The sequence below is a fragment of the Rhineura floridana genome, chromosome 3 (assembly GCF_030035675.1).
Source record: "Rhineura floridana isolate rRhiFlo1 chromosome 3, rRhiFlo1.hap2, whole genome shotgun sequence".
Lineage (NCBI taxonomy): Eukaryota > Metazoa > Chordata > Lepidosauria > Squamata > Rhineuridae > Rhineura > Rhineura floridana.
The window spans coordinates 65,067,510-65,086,993 of NC_084482.1; the positions used below are offsets into that span (position 1 = coordinate 65,067,510).

The following is a 19,484-nucleotide window of genomic DNA, read 5'->3' on the forward strand; positions in this document are numbered from 1 at the left end:
TTCCATGACTAATAAAGCACCCTTAAAACTGTTCCAGGTTTCAGTTGTGATTTTTGAAAGCTTGGGATTGGCAGCGCAAGATACAAAGTTATTCAAAGCACGGTAGGAGATGGTAAGCATGCCTTTGCTGTTGTAGCGGTAAGGTGAGAAAAGCACAGGAGCAGAGTTTGTACTGGAAGGAATCTGTGGATCAATCCCCCCCCTCTCGGCCCAGACTGGTGCTCATCCCTCACTTCTATTTTCATAGGTTTGAGATGAAGACAAACAGGCTCTAATTGTTTTTTGCTTGCACAGCTGAGCCCTTCAGCTCTCCATTTCCTTACCTGAACACTCTCATTCCAAGCTGGTTATATATGACCAAGCCCTGTGGCTGCATTTCTTCTGTAGTGGAACTCTAGTGTCACTGCTATCACAGACCCCTTCCTCAATTTCATTTCTTCAAGTGAGAGCCTAATAAAGAATGTTAATTTACTTGGGCTGGCTGTAATGGTCCAGGCGGTGAACCAATCATGCCCAGAGGTTGGGAAAGGGAGAGGTTATACAAAAATGGGATTGCTGTCAGTCTCTTCTCAAGGGATGCCTTGAGAATTCCTTGGTGCCTTGAATTCATGCCTTGTGTGACTCATGCCTGAACAAGATTCGATACCTACTTCAGACTTTTTAAAAAATCAGGTAAAATATACACTGGCGTGGCCACACATCATATTTGCACGTTTTTAGATGATTGCCTCTCACTCAGGCTATAATGATCATGCTTGAAGCTAAACATGCATTGTGTGCAGTTCAATTAGGATGGGCAATGTGTGTATTTTATACCCTGAGATCACACCTGAAATACATCATTCTTGTATGAAGCAGCCACCAGTCTCTTACATAAGTGAAAATCCTTGGAGCAACAGATCCTTACCTAGTACTGCATCAGATAATAGGCCCAAGCAATGGGAGGGTTCATAGCTGGAGAGTCTTTCAGCAGAGAAGCTCTAGCTACAGAGGGTGAGATCCTCTCTCACATTCAACAAACACTGTGTGTTTATCTGGCCTTGAGGGGTGAGGCTGTAATGGGAGCCTCACGCTTATCACCCTCAGCTGACACCAGTGGAAGACCAGCCCTGAAGAGTCAAGTGAGGAACATGCACTGAAACTGACAGAAGGGAGAGTCATCCAGTAATGGATTGGTATACAAGAAGATGAGCCTCAGTTGACGAAGCATCTTGACCCCAGTGACAAAACATTAAGTCAACAAGTCAGTTAGACATCTGTGTATAGAGAAGGTAAGTACCACCCACTTTTTTTTTATTAAAGCACTAGTTAAAACTGTAACAAGGGCATAACAAAAGCATTGTGTGCCAGCAGCTAAATCCAGTGGGGTAAATCCTATAAAAAACTATAAATCAAAAATCTGCAGACACTTATTTTTCAGCAATAGTTTTAGCAGGACAACCTTGAGGGGCTGCGGTAAACCACAACCAGAAACCTAGATTAAATCCCCTTTTTGGAGAGGAAGGGGTAACATCTCCAACACACTAGTATATAGTTCCACACAGTACAGACCAAAGTAGTGGAGAAGACAGCTTAAAATAAAAAAGTGTAGACTTAGCTTTCAGCACAAGCTCAGTGTAGGCTTCAGTTTTCGGTTAGAAAGGGCAACATGTAAGCTATTAAGCTAAGTGTAAGAGCAGATTTAGTTCAAGTTAAAAGTTTCAGCTTTCAGTTGAGTTTAAAATCAGTTAAAAACTAGTACAACTTAAAATAAACACCCTGGAATGTCAGTTTTCTGTTCAATTTTCAAAACCAGTTTTCAAAATCAGAGAGTAAGTTTTGTTCTTAAGATGTTTTTAAACATGTTTTATTTTTAAGGATTTAAAAAAAATGTTTTAGTGCTTCATCACTTGCTGTTTTCTGCTCAGGGCTCCCTTTGGGAGCAAGGGTGGGATATAAATTTAAATAAATAAATAAGTTAATGCTTAAAGCTAGAGGGTCATCTCAGTTCAACCTCAGTGAAGACTTGGTTTGAGGTTATTAAGTGCAGCATACAAACTAAAGTGTAAGAGTAGGCCTCAGTCCAAAAACTCAGGTTTTGGTTCAGTTTCAAAATCAGTTAAAAAAAACTAGTTCAACTTTTAAAACTTTCATAAGGAGCAAAACCCTTACCTTCCCAGAGGGGCTTCAACTGCCCATATCCTCACCTTAGTCTCTTCTAAATCCCTATCTATTGTCCACTCCCCTGACAAAAATCCCCATTCCCTCTGGGCTAAACTGACTTAAATCTCCTTTTCAAATTTCTATGCACTGGAATTTCATACAGCCAGGTCCAGATGGCAACCACGAGAGAGTTCTTTAAAAGCTCAAATGTTAAATTGCTGATCTTCTAACAAAAATAGATTACTTACCCCTAACATAAGTTTTTGTATTTAAGGACTAGGAAGCGACCAACTTAACACCAATATTTTAAATGGGATCAAGGAGGGATCAAGGAAATCACACAATTGTAAGTTTCACATCTGTTCCATGAAAACTGCTAGAAAACATGATTAAAGATAGAATTACCAAGCATCTACAACAGGGATGGGGAAACCTGTGGCCCTAACTAGGCCAACCAGGTCTCCCCATTTGGCCTGCAAAGCTATTTTGGTCAAGCCACACCCATTTTCCCTAGACCTGACATTATATATGACTTCAGATGTGGGGCAGGTAAAGACTTGGCTCAGCTGAAACTGGGTTTGCAGGTGCAGCCAATCAGATCACTAGCAGTATCTGCAAAGCCCCATGCAAAGTATTGTGTACAGGGCTTTGCAAGTCCTGACAATCAGCTGATCATAAGGCCTTGTAAAGACCTGACAATGAAAAGCATTCTGCAGATGCTAACACCACTGTGATATCAAGCACCTGAAGGTGTCAAACTTGGCCCATGAGGGGTGGGGAGATAACGATATGACCTCCTCCTCTGGATCTAATTCCCCACCTCTATATAGAAGAACCAAGGCAGGTACCAGGCATGACAGGGCCCTTGAGTGCCAGACTACCCCAGGCCCACATTGTCAGGCTCTCCAATACACCTTCACAATGCACTATCGGACGTGATATGCCTCCGAATACCAGCTGCTGGGGAGTTCAAGTGGGAAGAGTGCTGTTGCATTCATGGCCAATATGTGAACATGATGCTGATCTAGATGGGGGCTTGGTCTGATCCAGTAGGGTTATCCTTATGTTCTTATGAGGGGAGGGGAGGGTGTGTGTGGAGACACTTTACCTGAAACACAGAGATCTATGGTGTGGTAATCTGGGCTGCAAGACCATTACCATGAAGAAACAATAGAGGCTATATATTAGACCATGCTTGATTATATTTTATGCTAATTTCCCAACATATATTTGGGAATTCTTGCAGAATTTGCTGGAGCCAACTGGATGCAATGATAGAAAAGAACAAGCAACAGTCTAAACAGTGAGCCTTCTTTGGGGTGGGGGAGAACACATTTGTAAATAAATTCTAAAGTTTAGAGTTTGAGAGACAGTACCACTGCAAGTCCCTGAGTCTTACTGATCAGGGTAATGGAATATGCTCACTGGAGAGTGGTCTAGTCAGTCAAACTGTTGACGTGTGTGCGTTGTTGCGTGAAACAGCATACGTTACGTTGGAGTTAAGTTGCTCAAGAAACTTCTCAGATGCATTAGATCAGGTTAAGAGTCTTTTATTAAGACATTATGGCTTAAGGCTTTAAGATCCCCCCCTCTAGGAGAGAAGTTCTCCGTTCAAAGACATTACACAGAAGACAAGCCTCACAGTTCAGAGGCAATATTCAGAAGACACAACTTACAGACTCTTGTTAGAACTTTCCCAGTTGCTATCTCACGTTACCATGACAACCGCTGGCCTTGGATGTCTGCTCACTCTCAGGCCAGAAGATAACAGTTACTTCTCCAAACTTGCAGGCTTTATGGAAAACAACTAGAGACAGTAATGCCTATGGGTCACAGCCTAACATACCCCCCTTTTTCCATTAAGACTGCAATACTTTCCATTGCATCTATAACTTTTCCATTTCAGCAATAAATTTCTACAATACAAAAGTAATCATTTCAATACATTGCATCATACAGATCCACATTACATCTCAGTACATTGCAGTACATTTCAGAACATCTCTGTACATTTAGCTAGAACTTTATTCAATCAAACTTTGGCTGTACACATGTCAAATACAAAGTGTCAGGATCCATGTCCACCAGTTTATGCATTCCAGGACTGGTAATTACCCCCACAGTATATCTTTCTGGCGGTTTCCCTATGTTTACTCTTGTAGAACGTCTTAATGGCACTAGGGCTTCTGCTCTCTCTGCCCCCCCATCTGTGCTTGTGCTTGGCACGGCCTGCGCAGGAGATTCCATTTCCTCAGCCTTACGTTTCTTTGACCTTCATTTCCCACAAATGAGCTCATTTAACGCATCTCTGAGTGGAATATGTGTGCCCTCCAGTTTAATGTCTAGATTTGGCTTAAATGATTGTGCTTGTGTGTCATCTGACCCTGTAAGAACAACTGTTTCCCTTTGATCCCAAGGCTTTTCTGAGACTTTAATGCTTCTGCTCAGAATTAATTGCTGTGTTTCTGGACACCAAACTCTGAAATATGCATTCTGAAATCCCAAAACAAAACCTTGCAGTGCTCTGGGCGCAAGCTTGCCCCTCCTTTTTCCCTGTGGAATGTGGATCCAGCATCTTGCCCCGAATTTTTGAATGTGTTGTATTTTTGGTTTTCTGACAGTGATTTTCTCATAAAGAGACATTCCAAGTGCACTGTGTAACACCCTGTTGTGAATATAATTCGCATAAAGAATTGCTTCTGCCCAGAAAGAATTCCCTAAACTGCAATCCATTAACATGGCTCTCATTGCTTCCTGCAGCACCCTGTTTTTTCTCTCTGCAGTTCCATTGGAAAACGGGCTGTATGGAGCAGTAAAATTCTGTTTTATTCCCTTACTCTCAAGGAAGTCACTCAATGCTTTACTCGTGAATTCCCCTCCCTGGTCCGAGAGTATAGCCCCCACTGTGGTGCCATGTTGAGTTTCGATTCTCTTAATGAACAGTTTCAGCTTTTGCTCAGCTTCACTTTTATGCTTTAACAGAAAAACATGACAAAATCTTGAAAAATCATCCACCAGTACCATGAAGAATTTCGCACCTCCACGTGAAGCATTTATTGGCCCTGATAAATCAACATGAACTAGCTGGTAGGGAGCTGTTGTGGTTCTTTCAGCCTCCCGGTTAATTGGTGCAATAGTCATTTTAGCTTTATGACAAGAATCACAATCCATTAACTGTCCACAATCTCTTAAACGCATGTCTTCACTATGCATTGGGGTTTTCTTAATCGTGTCAAGGTTTGCATGCCCCAGCCTTTGATGCCATTCATGGACGCAGCCCTGATGTACCTGTGCTTCAGCATTTAACACAGCACACCCTGCTTGACTGCTCTTTATTACAAACTGTGAATCATTAAGGCTTCCCTGCAAACACACTTGATCTCCCCTCATTACATAACATTTGTCTTTGTGGAACAATACAGAAAAATCACAACTCACCAGTTTTCTGACTGACAAAATGTTATGATCCAATTCTGGAACAAACAAACATTCTGAAAGTATTCCCAGTTTATCAAATCTCACCAGTCCTCGGGCTTCCACGCTCTTCTGCGATCCATCCGCAAGTAAAACAAAGTCCTGCTCATTTGTAGACGTGTAAAACAAACTCCTGTCTTTAATTAATATATGGCTTGCCCCGCTGTCAACAATCCAGTTAACAGGTCCTAAATCTTGAGACTTCTGTTTACAAACAAAGTTCACACTTCCCTGCTTCAAGCCTCCTTCCCTGGAGTTTCGCTTGACTGCACAGTCTCTTTGGAGATGCCCATGAGCCCCACAGGCATAACAAGATTTCAGCCGTTGCTGTTCTTGCTTGTTTTCCTGTCTGCTGCTGCTTTCCTCTTTCAGCTTGGCTCTTTGCTTTTCCTCAGCACTTTTCACCTCTTGTCTCCGCTGCCATTCCTGGGTCAGCTTTTCCTCAATAAACGCAACGTTCAGACCTCCGTCAGGCATGGCTTCGAAAGCCATGACCATATTATTCCAAGTCCCATCGAGCGAAGCCAGGATCAGATAGGTCTTCTGAAGTTCAGAGTGCTCGACGCCTCGGTCCGTCAGCTCAGCAAACAAACGTCTGAATTCTGTGAGATGCTCACTCATTTCGCACTCACCCGTGAAGCGCATCTGGTAAAGCTTCCGTGCCAAACACAATCTAGATCCCGCAGTCTGTTGCACATGAATGCCTTCCAACACGTCCCACATCTGTTTGGCGTTTGTAACATCTCTCACGTGTAGAAGTTGAGAGTCTGATAGAGCCAGAAGTATAAAAGCTTGCGCCTTCTGATCTCTACGCATCCAGGCCGCGGTCAGTACCGCCGGAGGGGGTCCATCTATAATGTCCCATAAATCCTCTTTTATCAGCAAAGCCCGCATCCTCGGCTTCCAGCTGGCATAATTCTTTTCCGTCAATCTTTCCATTGGCAAGCCTCCCCCAGACAGGTTTACAGCCATGTTGCTCACCTCTGTCTGGTACAATCAATCAAGCTGCCCTCTGGAACTCCGTCTGCCTTTCAGACCAGCAACTTACTCTTGTGTAACACGCTGTGGATCTGGGCCCATAACCCTGTTGATGTGTGTGCGTTGTTGCGTGAAACAGCATACGTTACGTTTGAGTTAAGTTGCTCAAGAAACTTCTCAGATGCATTAGATCAGGTTAAGAGTCTTTTATTAAGACATTATGGCTTAAGGCTTTAAGATCCCCCCCTCTAGGAGAGAAGTTCTCCGTTCAAAGACATTACACAGAAGACAAGCCTCACAGTTCAGAGGCAATATTCAGAAGACACAACTTACAGACTCTGTTAGAACTTTCCCAGTTGCTATCTCACGTTACCATGACAACCGCTGGCCTTGGATGTCTGCTCACTCTCAGGCCAGGAGATAACAGTTACTTCTCCAAACTTGCAGGCTTTATGGAAAACAACTAGAGACAGTAATGCCTATGGGTCACAGTAATGCCTATGGTTACTTTTCCCAAGGAACAAAGACATCAGGAACCCAAACAAATAAAGCTTGATTTGAACTAGGGCTCATGCAGCTCAGCATTGTTGACATGATTTGAATGCCAAGGGGCAGCCCAGTCTCAATAAAGAGTGCTACAGAACATGTGCAAAGAATGTCTTACTAATTACAGTGTATCAACAGCCCACCCTTCGCACATCTAGGTTTTGAAGTAAGAGAGTATGTCTCTTTAGCAAGCATGAGCATAAGCATCGATACTTTTCTTCAGAAATTAAGCACTAGAAGGTCATGGATGATGGTTATCTCCATCAGGAAAACAGTCCAGAATTAACACATCTGATGGGATCACACATCTTCTGAGTTAGTCAAAGCAGACACTGGGCTGCAGTTTGTAATTAAACTCTCTAAGCTAATGATGCTGTATTACAAATCCAGATCAGAGTAATTACTAAATGCTGTCTCTTGGAGTCCTATTATATCAAGCAGCAAACAGCTGTATATATCTTGAATCATAGCAGTAAAAAAAACAAAAAAATGACCCACCCTATACATGTTATTTATTACAAATGCGAAACTGATACAAAGAGCTACCCTCCACAACAGCAAAAAAGCTAAAAATAGAAAACCAGAAAGATATACCATTTGGAAAGGACCCATAATTAGACAAGAGGACATTGACTATGTAAAATGTAAATTTGTAATGAATACTTATGTGCTAGGGTTTCTTTTGGATTAGAAGTATGCAATCAATGTAAGGCAAAAGTGAATACTGCCCTCAAGGAAAAAGCAGTCTGGAAGACAAATGCAATTATACCACAAATACATGCAATGCTGTATAAGTTATATGAGAAAGTCTCAAGGAAAAACTGGGAAATAAAATTTTATTTGCGGAAAAAAATCTAGTCATGTTTAGTAAATCTGCTGTCTTGATCATCATGTACGTACTCATTTGAACAAGATCTTGAAAGTTTAGACATTCTCTGCACCTTTTATTTATTTACTTATTAAATTTATATCCTTCCTCTACAGTAATACAAGCTGTTAACAATCTAATGTTAGAACTATGCTGGTGCCCGTTTATGGTGGTTTGAAACAAATGACTTTATTCCATATTCATAAAGCTTTCATTCTGTTTGCAGAGTAAATAAGACACCAGACTGAATTTAAAGTCTGAGTCAGTTAAGAACTTTCACATTCAAGACATTGAATTTTCAAAACCCAAAACACATACCTATGGGAACTGACGAAATATGGAAATGTCAGGTGTTTTGTACAAGTGAAAGCTGGAATAACATAGTGACTAAGGCCCAGTGCAGATGAAGCACTAGCAGTTCTCTAACCATAGTTAGGAGACAGAGAAGTTCCTACATATTAAAACTCCTCCCCTTCCCAACACAGATTCCTTCTCCCTTCCCTGGTCATTGTTCATTGGGGTGCAGAATCATGTCTATAAGACCACTAATAAGAGCTAGCTTTAATCATGGCTTGAAATCCACCTTTCAACCCCAGTTCCAAAAGTTAAATATGATTATTATCAGCATCAGTTCGTTTCAGAAGACACATAGGGCTGCACCATAGCTACCACCAATTGTCAGTGAGGAAAGGTGAGGAAGGCAGTGGTGCCCTCCTGGCAGCAGCACTGTTGCTGGCTAGGAGGGAGGTGGGGGGAGGCAAGGTGAAGCAGCAATGAGGTCAGGGGACCTCTGGGTTAGTAACATGGGGATGCTTCCCTGACCTCACCACTGCCTTGCCCCACTGCATCTCCCTCCTCGAAGCAGCGGCATCACTGCCAAAAGGCACCACTATCCCCCACATCCCATTGCTGTACCTAATAGGGAAGGGATGAGAGGATCTGTAGAGGTGAAGGAACGTGGGGAGGGGGGACACACATAATCCCATAGCATGTTCCTGATCTCTTAACACTGGAAGATTGTTACATCTGCTCCAGCTATAAGAGAGTGGACTGTGGGCCAGGAAGTTCTCAGGTTAAGGCTGTGTACACAACATATATTAAAAGCACATATATCCCCTCCCCATACATACACAAAACTCTGGGAACATTAGTTTGTTAAGGGTACTGGGAACTATAGCTCTGTGATGGGTAAACTACAGTTCCCAGGATTCTGGGGGGGTTAAATGTATGGTGTGTACGCAGCCTAAGTCTCGCCTCAAGTGTATAAGCTGGGTATGCCCCATACTGTTAAAGAGCATGACTGCAAATACATGTTTCAGTAACGTATATAGAGGACTTTGAAAAGGCATTTTATATATGCTAATATTATTACCTACTGAAAGTCTGTGTTCGACATTGAATATATGCATTTTCCAAGTTTTGATGCTAAAATATCTAACAACTAGATAAAATTTGATACTATTTGATATATATATTGAATCTATAAGAGGGCAAAGGAGAGAAAATACCTCAGCATTCTAAAAGATGCTCACAGACGTTTGCCATTGGAACAATTCTAACATAAAACTTTTAAAACCTTCTGATTTTTTCTTAGGGGGGGCAGCAGGTGGTGAAAAACCTTACTATTGAAATAAGAAAGGGCTGGTGATTATTTGCAGCATGGAAAACGAGGATTAAAAAATTCAGACAGCCATATTTTCAACTGATCTTGTGTTGCTTCTGTTTTATAAGATTTATTCCCTCATTAATCACTGGCCTTCCTTCATCCATGTTAAATATAAAAATGATTAGGAAAGATCCCCATCATGGTTAAAAAAATAATTAGCTGCTACATCATGTTGCACACATTCAGACAGAAAGGAGTGATTAAATTAGGAATATTAAAACCCCATTAATCTGTGCTCAACTTAAGCTCTGCTTGTTCATCTCACTGTGGCACTTATTATTTCTGACACTGAAAGATATTTGAATTACTAGCTGAAACAAGGTCACTATCAGAAAGATGTCAGGCCAGCAATTAGTCAAAGGTGGGAGAAGCACCCCGGACTGAGTCATGCTTAACAGTCCACAAATGTGTCAAGATCTCCTCACTTCTCAATGTCATTTAGGTGAGCAGGTCACGTGCAGGAACCTAAGAGCATGCAGATAACAATGCAATCTGGCTATTACAGAGCTGCATTTGACATTGGTTGACAAAGCCTGTGCATGCACATATTGATCAGGACACTATCTGGTGCCATTGTTGCAAGTGGCTGTGGCTGTGCACTTGCCACACAGAAACCTGTGGGATTTGTGTATGCACAATGCTCACCACCAATGCATGTGCCAAATGCTCACTTCTGGTAACAAATAGCTAAATGTAGCATGCCATTAAGAGGGCGCCATGGAGCTATTTGTCAGTCATACCAAAATCTCTTAACACATGCAGGCAGGGCCAGTTCTAAAGAGCGGCCAGGTTGGGCACTGGCCCGAGGGTGCTGGAGCTACAGGAGCCCCTGAGGGGCCCTCCGCTCCCCTTCCGTGATCCGTGCCCCCCCACCCCCACTTACCTGTCAGCCAGCTTTTTAGCATTGCCCTTAATGAAGATGGCGGCCGCAGCTTCCCTAAGGTACTGAAGCCGCTGCTGCCATCTTAGTTGATGGCAGAGATGTGCATGCATAGCACGCACGTGTGCCATCAAAAAATATGGCGGCGGAGGCTTCATTCCCCTTAGGGAAACTGTGGCCGCCATCTTCATTAAGGGCAATGGTAAAGACTAGACAGGTAGGGGGACTGTGGGGAGGCATGGGGGGGCCACATGCACACACGTACGCACGCGTGTGCGCACACCCACCCACTGGGGGGCCAGGGCAAGCTGATTCCCAAGGGTCCCCGCATGCCTGGAGCCGGCCCTCCGTGCAGGTGTATGAGTGGTGGGGAATATCACTGGACAAACACTTGTCAAACTCAGAATCACTCTGAGATGACTTTTGACATTTGCAAAGGAGAATGGGCCAATCAAACATCACTCTTTGGACCAATGCTAGAGGCTGCCACTGCCTTTTTCTTTACACTCAGCTGAGTGGTAGTTCCTTGGTATCAACAAAAAGCCCAGGTTAGCTGACTGATGGTGATTCCGTGCTACACACATTCCTTTCCTGCAAGGGAAGCTGCCCTACACTACTTAGATCATTGATCCATCTAGCTCAGTATTGTCTACACCAGGGATTCCCAAATTGTGGTCCACAGACAAGCTTCTTTCAAGTGCCCCACAGTGTGTCTGTGAAGAAGAGCAGGAGCAACAGCTGTAAATGGTAGGCACAGCATATTAAATATTAATTGTTGTTGTATTGTTATTGCTTATATTATGTTTTATTATTTATTGTATTTTATATTGTATTCTATGGAATTCAAATTGCAGTAGAATAGAACACAGGAAATAAAAGAAGCAATAAAAATACAATTTAAAATAATGAAGCATCTAGGACAGCACATTACAATTGCCACAACAGGAAGAAAAATCATTAAGTGATCTGCCAAGACCCTCGGCAATTGTCAAGTGGTCCGTGGGGAAAAAAGTTTGGGAACCAGTGGCCTATAGTGACTGGCAGCAACTCTCTAGGGCTTCAGGCAGGTGCCATTCCCAGACCTAAATTTATTTATTTATAAGATTACAATAATAAAATCAAGTAAAGACAGCAAAATTGTTCCGACAAAACCAGAACAGTATAGATGCAACAAGAGGTGGGTCCCAAAAAAACAAAATGCCTTAACTGTCAAAGGCTACAGTAAAGACATGCATTTTTAGCCAGGTGGGAAATTGAACCAGGGACCTTCTGCATGCAAACCATGTGCTCTACCACTGAGTTACACTCCCTCCCCGTGATAGAGGCAGTTTCTCAACTTGCCTCTGCTCTTCATCTGTATTATGGAAACAGTGGCAAGCATTAGTAATAGGCAAGGTTGGGGTCTGGCCAAGAACTTTGAGCAGCCCAGGAAGAGGAACCAAGAACCAATAAACAAAAGAAAGACGAATGAAAAACAACTTCAGACATCTCAAAAGATGTTCTGAAATAAATACAGAATTATTTCTTTATATAAAAATATATACCTCACTTTTCCTCACGTAGGGGAGGGGCTGTAGCTCAGTGGGCAGAGCATCTGCTTCGCACTCAGAAGGTCCCAGATTCTTTCCCCAGCATCTCCAGATAGGGCTGGGAAGAACCCCTGTCTGAAATCCTGGACAGCCACTGCCAATCAATGTAAACAATACTGAACTAGATGGACCAATGGTCTGCCTTGGTATAAAGCAGCTGCCTATTTATTTATTACATTTATATACCTCCCCATAGCCAAAGCTCTCTGGGCAGTTTACAGCAATTAAAAACAATAAAAACAAATATACAACTTTTAAAACACAAAAAACAATTTAAAAACACAATTAAAAAAAATTAAACACAATTTAAAAACACATGCTAAAATGCCTGGGAGAAGAGGAAAGTCTTGACCTGGCGCCAAAAAGATAACAGTGTTGGCGCCAGGCACACCTCGTCAACAAAATCATTCCATAATTTGGGGATCTATGTTCCTATGCATTACAGGGGATTGAGAAATTCTCCAACAATGTTAACATTTTTGTCTTCTTCAGTGGCCAAATATGGCTTTGCATTGATTCCAGTTTGAAATTTTTCCAAAGAAGCATAATTACTAAATATTTGGCAAAAGACAAAAATGTCGAAAAGCACCTGGCTGTTATGTTTTTAGGAGCACTTATTTTTCGTAGGCAGTAGCCTATAAGTGGAATAAATAAGTGCTTTCCTTATATTTATCCACATTGTTCATTTTATTCTATGGATTTTTTTTTTAAAAAAAACCTGTGCTTATATAATTTATAATCGTATGTTGTACCTTAAGTCTGTTCTTTTCAAGACTTCCCACAGGAACACAAATCTTGCAGGCTTCTTTACAAGTTTAACCATTCACACTGACACATCTCCTCAGCCTAGGGGGCATAGAAGATCCCACCGCAAGATCTTATATTACCTCTTTGATAATAAAATCTCACTGGGAAGAGTGTATACATGGAGGGGGGTGGCAGGAAGAGGAGAGAAGTGGTGATGGATTGGTCACATGCCAGTGACAACAGTTCTCTTCCATCCTCTGCCTTCCCCCTCAAGAACGTGGGAGCTACATGCTCCTCTACAATGAGGCTTGTTCATACTTATGCCTCATACATATGACTTCTCTCTTGGGTGAGTGGGGGAGGGAAAACAGAAAAATCATATGAATAAGACCTCTGTAAATGTCATCATGGACCACCAGCTGTCCTGTTCTTCGAGACACATGGTAGAGAAGAAGACCACTTGTAACATCTGAACTGAGAAAGGCATGGGCAAGAGAAAGAGACAGTATATCCCAGCGAGAAGGCAGGGATTTGGTTAGAGGGATGCAGGTTGTGCATTGGGACTTATATTGGCTACAGGCCTCTAGGGAGAATGCCGTTCACCTCAAGAACACAGATCAGGCAGCTGATGTGCCATAATAAACTCTTGTACTTCACTTCATACTTGACAGTGTAAATGCTCCTTGGTACATGGTGATTATTTCCCTGTCGGTAAAATGTCATATATGAAGTATTTCTTTTAACGTTTAGAAGACAGAAAGAGGCAGGAGGGAGGCTGCTCATGAGTGCCCTGCTGATAATCATCATCAGCCTGGGCCAGTCCCTTTTGTTCACTTCCAGCTTCTATCTGTCATATGTTAAGGGGAACCTTCGGCAAGAGGGTCGACATACTTGCCCCCTTGATTAATAGCCATGGCCATGCAAAGTGTTCACTCAGGAGCCTGGCTTCCAATCAGGAGGTCACCTTTTTAAGCTATTTATTTGAAGGCCTGAATTCCTGAAATTGTAACTTTCAGTGCACCTCAGCATAATGCGTAACACAGCTGGATGCTATAATTTTTCCCCATTGTACCCCCCTCCACTTCCTTAAAATCCATTCCAAGTGACTGACATTTGCTGAGTATATTTATGCAGCCCTTTCTAATCCCTTCAGAATATTAAGACTGCATTACTTTGTCTTTGGTTACATTAACTTCAATTTTCCTTATGAGTAAGTATTTGGTGAAAAATTAATATACTGAAGTTGAAAAGAATCTTATGATGGGAAAAGACTAATTTTGTCTCATGGCTGCTCAGATACCAGAGTATACTGGGGTTAATGTAATTAACTTACAATTTTAGCCTGGGTTGTGTACATACACTGAATCTCCCGGCTGGAAACAAGATTAGATTTTATTACACTATATATCCTGGTTATCTTCACCATGCCTCCAATATTACTTCCCTCAATGACTTCAAGGCTCTTTGCTGCAATGAAAATGCAGAACCATCTGGTACAGAGCCCATGCAGTTTATTTAAGGATTTAATTAAGTGCTCTAAATGGAGAGCTTCTCCGAATTAACATTTTAAATGTGACTTATTGCAGGTTTAATATTGTCTTAATGCCAACCTGGGAAACTCCGTAGCCAAGTTGTTGACGTTTAAATTGAATTCATTTGGGTGGCTCCAGGGGGACTCATTAATTAATCTAAACAACTAATGGGGATTGGTTCTGACTTTTGATGAAGATTATTTACAGAGATAATTTGCTGTGAATAAAGAGTCACAGTAGGCATATGTTTAATTGAATTTTTTTTAAAAGGACATCTCATTGTCTTTAATATCAGGAATGCATCTTATGAGGAAGCTTTGAAATGCCATGAAAGGGAGGATGGCTGGAAACTTCCTCAATGAGTGTTAATAACAAAGGGAATGGGTAATTACATTTGCCTGTGTAATTTGCAGCTTGTAAGGGACAACAGGTCTATCTGGTTAATAGCATAAACAGAAAGAATTATATCCTACGGGCAGCTTTGGGTGGTATTTTTGACTTCATATATTTTGCTTACTGTCATGCATTGTGAGACTAGTCCAAGATCTTGCACTGGAGCAGCACCCACCATTCCTACCTATAGAGGAAGATTCCCCACCATCTGAGGTTCAGCGGTTGGTACGCTGGCACAGGGCCTTCTCAGCTATGGCACCAAGATCTGGCCCTCTTAGAGATGCTTCCTGGCCCCCAGTTGCCAATTCAGAGGCAAAAGAAGGATGGAGAAAGTGGTGCCAGTGGCTCCAGAATTTGTCTGCAGGCCATTTTTAGGTGTGGCATTTGAGAGGCTGGCTCATCATCCTTCACTCATTTCTCAAACTGGACCTCCAAAAAACTAGCTTCTGACCATAGTGCTGAGTTATTGGACATACGCTGTTATGTGGTAGCAAGCAAACAAGAAGGTGGTGGTGGGGAATAACAACACAGCAAGAACAATCCTAAACTGTTATAAAAGAGTAACATTCAACACAAAATATCTAATTTTTCCTGAGAAGGTTTCCTGATGTCTGAATATGGCAAGATGCATAAACACAGTCAAACCTATGCCTCAGTCCTTTTTCCTTTATCTTCCAACTTCTGCCATACAATGATTGTATTGAAATGTGATCCTGAACGGACAATAGTGCTGTCTATGGAAGGTGCTTTATATGGCATGGAAAGTGGAACTAGGATGAAGCACAAGGAGTCTGCATTAGTGAGAGTTGATCTTTTACCATTTTTTAGAAAATAAAACTGTTATTGTTAATCTGCTGCAGTCTCTGACATTCATTAAACAACGATAATTTGCTTCTAGCTTTGGTCTAGTTAAGAGACCCCACCTCTGCCTAGATTTCATATTTTGTCATTCAAGATCACAGTGTAATAATAAATATCCATTCATGGGACTTGATGGCAGTTCCAGCTGGCTGTAGGTGGGCAGCTTATTTATTTATCTTAGGAAAATCATATCCTGCCCTTCTACAGTAAAGATAGCACGTAGGGCACCTTGCATCATATAAAAACAAAGGGCGGTATGATATCCAACTAATGTGTCCCATCAGCACAAGGATTTCTGCTTGCACAAGGGACTTCCCTCCCTCTCCTCCCCCTGTGTGTGCCCTGTGCCCTCCCCATGTTATCTCCAGAGGATTGGGGGAGCCCCAGATCAGATTTAGGGTATGTGCAGAGGGGAAGAGGGGGGAACATCCCATTATGCAAGCAGAAAGCCTTGCACTGATTGGACACATTACTTAGGGCCTGTTTACATGCCAGAAAAATCTGCATCTGCTGCTTTTTGCAGATCCTTTTAATTTGGACCGTTTACTTGATGTTTTAGCCAACGCGCGTGCATTCTACTGCTTTTGCCTTTAACTCCAGATTAAATGGATGCGACAAAAACCCGAATTTGCTTTTAAAATCCGTACCTGCTTCTACCGTGTATTACCTTTTAAGTGCTTTTTTTTGGCTGCGCAGTTTTTTCGCCATTAGATCCTCCCTTTTCTCCGCCCCTTTAACTGTCTCTGGGCATCATTTTGTTTCCTGCCCTTGACGAAGCAACTTCTGGTTGCTCTCGCCTTCCTTTCTCCCGTTTCCCCCCAATACATTTCCTCCCCCTCTCCTTTAAACAAAATCTCATTCCCCACCCCTTCATTCTCTCTCTTCTGCAGCAACACCAACAACTCCCGGAGCGTAGTAGGGCTAGAGCTTGTACAATTCCTTCCTCGGAGCTGTGGTTTTGGCACTGTTGTTTACGTCTAGTGTGTGTGTGTGCGAGAGAGACAGAGTGTGAGAAAGTGTGTGTGTGGAGGACCTCTTCTGCCTCGTATCATCCCTCCGCTCCCCCCCAAAGCTGGATCTCTCCCCCCCTCGGGTTGATGCATGCGCCCTTTTCACAGCCACGGTGAGAGGAGGCTGGCGAAGGCGCTGCTGAGGTAATTTATAAGCGCCCAAAAGCGCAGGGGAAAGGGGAGCTGCCTTGGTGTCTCATCCCAGCATCTGCTCCACTCACGGAGAGCGATAATATTAAACAGTCAATGCTTCCTTTAGTAGCTGCTTTTAATGTCTCTCTAAAGATAATTGTTTGGGGTTTTTTTATGTTTCCCAGAACGCATGCTGAGGCTTGTCCCGGGGTGCCAAAGGCACACCAATCTCGCGCAGGGACAGCCTAACAGTCACAGGTGGGAGCGATTCCCTTTCTTTCAAGCGCCTATTCCTCCCTTCGTTTAGGGAAACACTGCCCATTCCCCGCCTCCTCAGTTAACATGCTAATGTGTGGGTGCGGCAACAAGGAAACGCTGATAGCAATAAATGCACATGTGTGTGAATGCTAAAAAGAAAAACAGCCAATTTGTTCATACCGAGGGCGGAAGTATGTGAACTGTTAAAATCAATCGCGATGGAAAAAGCAGCATTTTAATGTGGATCTTGGTCCCATGTAAACAAGCCCTTAGAGTTACTTTGATTACAACCCAAAATACAGATATATCATAAAACAAGTAACAATAAAACAGACAAGAACATCAGATTTTTTAAAAAAAGAAGCAGGATCAGCCATTAAAATCCTAATCAGTCAAATTAAAACCTTATCTATATAAAGTTATCTGCTGCATTCTGGCATTGCGTGGGACACTAGGACTACAATATCTCCAGTTAGTTCCTCTACTCCCTGAGAATGACACCATACCATATTTATGTATCTGGCTAAGCTGGAAAAATCAGTCCACTCTTTTCCAGCTTCTTCCATAATGACGAGATCCATTCCCATCATCATAATGGTTGTATGCAGGAGCTAGAATCATTAGTATCCATCACTGTGGCTTCTTTTTCTCCCTGTATATGTGGGAAAGATGTTGTACAATTTGGGGATATGTATGCACAAATTGCTTCAGTCCTCCCAATCAATGGGAGCATCCACAACACTGGTAACTATCCCTATAGGCAGGGTAGTGGCAGCTATCCTAATAGGCAGGGTAGAGCAAAAGGGGCATCAAACAGGGGGTTGGTACTGAGGGGTAAATGGAAGTGGACTGCCTTCAAGTCGATCCCGACTTATGGCTACCCTATGAATAGGATTTTCATGGTAAGTGGTATTCAGAGGCTAGTCCTCCATTGCCTCCCTCTGAGGCTAGTCCTCCCCAGTTGGTTAGGAGCTCCAGATGGAGCTCCAGAACAAAGTAACTGAAACAGTAAAAAAGTCAGAAGACAAAAGGTCATAGGAATTTGTTTCATTTGTCCCATGTTCCTAGGGACAGATTCTCAACAATTCTTTCTTTTATCAGATACCAACTGGATTGCAGGATTTGTTCTACGATATCAACTTTGAATCCTAATCTGTAGCAAGAAAAACAAGAGTCCTATGGCACCTTAAAGATTAGCAAATCTGCTACAGCATAAATGGACTAGAATCCACCTAATCACATGGAACTTTGTGTCCCATCACCTTTTTACATCCTCTGTGGCATGGAACTTGGACATAATTGGGCCCCAATTAGCGTAGTTACGGGTAATGGGAGGTATGGCATTGTGAGGAGAACGTGCCAGATAAGGGGAACTCGTCCCAGACAAGTAGTGTCTGTGACTTGTTCCGGTTCTCCTCACATCCCCAGGACTGATGGTTGTTCTATCAGTCAGCCTTCGGATCTCCATGTGCTGTTGTTAAACGCCAGGTCGGTTCACCATAAGATCTCCCTTGTCCATGATTTAATTGTGGACGAGGCTGCCGACCTGGCGTGTATAACTGAGACCTGGGTGGGCGATCAGGGAGGCGTTGCTCTTTCCCAGCTCTGCCCACCTGGGTATGCGGTTCAGCATCATGGTAGAACCGAAGGACGGGGAGGTGGGGTTGCTGTGGTCTATAGGAGTTCTTTCTCACTCACCAAGCACCCTGTCCAGGTGATGACTGGTTTAGAGTGTCTCCACCTTGTGTTGGGCCAGAGAGACAGACTGGGAATTTTGTTGGTGTACCACCCGCCCTGCTGCCCAACAAATTCCCTAACTGAGCTGACAGAGGTAGTCTCGGAGGTACTGTTGCAGTCCCCTAGACTTTTGGTACTCGGGGACTTCAACGTCCATGCCGAGACTGCTTTATCTGGGGCGGCTCAGGACTTCATGGCCTCCATGACAACCATGGGGCTGTCTCAGGTTGTTACCGGCCCAACGCATGTGTCGGGACATACTCTTGATTTGATCTTCGCCACTGGGCATGGAGATGGTGATCTGGTGGTTGGGGATTTGTCATCTACCCCATTGTCATGGACAGATCACCACTTGCTGAAGTTTAGGCTCACAGCGACCCTTTCCCTCTGCAAGGGTGGGGGACCTATTAAATTGGTCCACCCCCAGAGACTAATGGATCCTGAGGGTTTCCAAAGGGCTCTGGGGGATTTCCCGACTGAGAAGACTGGCGCTCCTGTCGAAGCCCTGGTCAGATTGTGGAATATGGAGATGACCCGGGCGGTTGACACGATCGCTCCCATGCGCCCCCTCCTATGCAGAGCTCATAAAGCTCCATGGTATACCGTGGAGCTGAGAATGATGAAGCAAGAGAGGAGGAGGCTTGAGTGCAGATGGAGGCGAACTCCTGACG

The 19,484-nt window shown here is 43.0% G+C and overlaps 1 long non-coding RNA gene across 1 annotated transcript in view; it reads left to right on the forward strand.

Annotated features, from left to right (window-relative positions):
- The first annotated feature begins 1,162 nt into the window (after positions 1-1,162).
- The window catches only part of LOC133382158 (uncharacterized), a 43,442-nt gene continuing 25,120 nt past the window's right edge, over positions 1,163-19,484 (forward strand). Inside the window, exon 1 of the long non-coding RNA XR_009761817.1 lies at positions 1,163-1,271. This is a non-coding gene — a long non-coding RNA (uncharacterized LOC133382158). The remainder of the gene's footprint in view (positions 1,272-19,484) is intronic.